We start from the raw sequence: 3,844 nt of genomic DNA, 5'->3' as shown, positions 1-3,844 counted from the left end.
AGCAATTAACTTGAAATATTTTAAAATCTTTATTATTTTTAATTCTGCCTAGAGGCTATGTATATAATTATAATGAGCAACCGCTGGTGCTGAAATAAGATTTCGCTAGAGTTTCAGAAGGTGTTGCACTAAATACAATGGCGTGAGTGCCGGAGGGTTAACAAAAGCTATTGTAGATTGTCTTTGTAATGAGAAAGCCGAAAATATATAGTCAGCTCGCGAAATCTACGGATTTTTCAATTAACCCTCAAAAATGTCCAACATGACCATTAAACGAGTCAAAATTTTATTGCTAATAACTTTTGTTTCCGCATCGTTCACAACATAATTTAACAGCTACAGAGGAAGACTACAAGCTAGCAACTAGAGATGGTCGGGTTCTGTAAATTTAAGCTTCTCGGGTTCGTGTCGGGTCCGTATTTTTGAAATTTTAAACTTTCGGGTTCGAGTTTTTCGAATTTGGAATTTTCGGATTCAGGTCGGGTTCGTGTTTTAAACAGATTACACCCAACCATTTCTTGATGCTGTTCACGTCTATACACATCACCAGTCTCTTTTTGTAGTATTTAACTTTACTTCGTGATACGAATGGATGACACATATAACCGTAATAAATTTTACCACCTTTGGATCGCTAGAATTCGTCATATTTTCTGATGCTCAAATATTGTATTTTTTATTTATGAAACTGCCCCAATTATTGAATTTTTTAAACGAGTTCTCATGAGAGAGCATTCAACAATAAGTGTTGCGCGTCTAAAATCTCTATGCAATTTATATTCCATAATAATCATCAATAAACCAAGTCAAAGTAAATTTGTCGGAAACTATTGGTTCAAGCAAGTAGAAATCTACGGGAAATAGAGACAATCTGTCCGTTGACCGTTGCATGATCCGAACTCCATTATGAAAATGCATGAATTCCCATCATAAGGGATTTATTCATTCTATCATTAATCCATTAATTCGCATTATTCATTCGATTCATTCATATTATCCACTTCATTCATATTATCCATTTCATTAATTTTATTCACTATATTATATTTCTCCCTAAGAAGAAGAAATTGGGATATTTTATTTATGTTATCTATATTATATATTTTATTTATTTAATTTTTTTTCTTTCGCTTAATTTTTTTCAATTTTCTATTCATTTAAATCATGTCGTTTTTTGTTTTGTTTACTTTATTTAATTATTTAGCTTCATTTCATTCATATTGTTTATTTTATTAATTCCGATTTTTTGCTCATTTGAGCGACCGAAAATAAAAGTCGCAAGGACAGAACATGCTTCGTATAACCCGTTCCAAATATGTTAGACAATAAGAAACGGAAATAAATTTCGTAAAACCCGGACAGAGATCCTGTAGCATTAGAAACGCTTAAAATGTTCATTCGTAAAAATCCAGTATAAAAACCGGTTAAAAATAAATCAATCGTTCGCAGGAGCATCCAAATATCGTAATGTTCAAGATTAGAAGTCGGCTAAAAAACTACTTAGTAAAAATCGGATTTTTTAAAAGTTTTTATACTGAAGTTGTTTTTTCGACTCTTACAAAGAAAAATTCCGGTTTTTTTATTCTAATATACTTGAAGCGGGTTTTACGAAGCATGTTCTGTCCTTGCGACTTTTATTTTCGATCGCTAATTCAAGTCATACAATTCATGAATTAATTTATTTAATATAATTATTTTCATTATTTATATTCATTAATTTAATTCAAACAATTAGTTTAATTCAATTCGTTCATTGAATTCGTGTAACTATCTTGTTTTATTTTAGAAAAGCACTGTTTTGAGCGATTTAGTGGAATGTTATATTATATTCATTAAATTCATTAAATTCATTAAATTCATTAAATTCATTAAATTCATTAAATCCATTAAATTCATTAAATTCATTAAATTCATGAAAATCATGAAATTCATTAAATTCATTAAATTCATTAAATTCATTAAATTCATTAAATTCATTAAATTCATTAAATTCATTAAATTCATTAAATTCATTAAATTCATTAAATTCATTAAATCCATTAAATTCATTAAATTCATTAAATTCATTAAATTCATTAAATTCATTAAATTCATTAAATTCATTAAATTCATTAAATTCATTAAATTCATTAAATTCATTAAATTCATTAAATTCATTAAATTCATTAAATTCATTAAATTCATTAAATTCATTAAATTCATTAAATTCATTAAATTCATTAAATTCATTAAATTCATTAAATTCATTAAATTCATTAAATTCATTAAATTCATTAAATTCATTAAATTCATTAAATTCATTAAATTCATTAAATTCATTAAATTCATTAAATTCATTAAATTCATTAAATTCATTAAATTCATTAAATTCATTAAATTCATTAAATTCATTAAATTCATTAAATTCATTAAATTCATTAAATTCATTAAATTCATTAAATTCATTAAATTCATTAAATTCATTAAATTCATTAAATTCATTAAATTCATTAAATTCATTAAATTCATTAAATTCATTAAATTCATTAAATTCATTAAATTCATTAAATTCATTAAATTCATTAAATTCATTAAATTCATTAAATTCATTAAATTCATTAAATTCATTGAATTCATTGAATTCATTAAATTCATTAAATTCATTAAATTCATTAAATTCATTAAATTCATTAAATTCATTTAATTCATTTAATTCATTTAATTCATTAAATTCATTTAATTCATTTAATTCATTTAATTCATTTAATTCATTAAATTCATTAATTTCATTAAATTCATCAAATTCATTAAATTCATGTAGTTCATTTAATCTATGGAACATTCCTACACAAATGCAAATTCCTGGGAACCAGATGAATTAATCCCGTTCATTTTAGAGTTTCTTAAAATAGATGAGTTCCTGGATCCAAAACATCCAAAAGTGTCCAAATCGGATAAAATACTATAATTATAAGCATTTTAGTTTGGCGTATACCCGGGTACCCTCGCACAGTGGTCGGAAACGCCAAAAACGTGAACTTAATTCACTAGAGGCCAAACCATCGAATATATTCACAGGGTGTCTTTGTAGGAATTGTTCGTATAAATATCACAATCTGATAACAATTGAGATTAGGCATGGCTTACTATGATCGAACTAAAAAAAAATATCTTTTTATACTGACAATGTAGAAAGTTGGTGTCTTCGACAAAGTTTTAGGAATGCTTATAATGAAGAATTTTGTTGAAGAACTTGAGCTTGTAGGAGTAAAGGTTATCGATATATAAGACGTTTTCTATGACAACCCCCTTAAATCTAGTTTTTTTAATATAACTTTTTCCATTGTGACTTTTCGTGCAAACTATGTATAATAAAAATGTGTAGGTATCAAAACTACATAATATTGTCGAAGACTGTATGTAAAAATACTCATTTTTTTCAAAGCTATTGAAGATTTTTACATTTTTTTACACCAACTTCAACTACGTATAAGAAAGAAAGGTACAAACCAAAATGCACGAACAGGCACTTTTTTAACTCTATAAACTATGCACAATAAAGCTAAGAAGGTTTGGTGCGTGGCACTCTAGAACCCTATGAATAGGGTAAGCTTACTTTATCATGTTTTTTGACTTTTTCCATACAAAAATCAGCAAAAAAAATAGTGAATAGTGAAAGAAGAATGCGAAATTTTAGAAAGAACGGTATGCTAGCAATTGACGACGGCTTTCTGCTTATCTGATTTTCCACGAAAATATACACCCAACAGCATTATTATGCAGGTCTTACGACAGAAAAGAAACGGTAAAAAGTTCCGATAAATAGTAAAAGAAGATCACCTACACACCTCATTCATAAATCTCT

This window comes from Topomyia yanbarensis, chromosome 2, assembly GCF_030247195.1.
Source record: "Topomyia yanbarensis strain Yona2022 chromosome 2, ASM3024719v1, whole genome shotgun sequence".
Lineage (NCBI taxonomy): Eukaryota > Metazoa > Arthropoda > Insecta > Diptera > Culicidae > Topomyia > Topomyia yanbarensis.
This window is presented reverse-complemented; position numbering follows the sequence as displayed.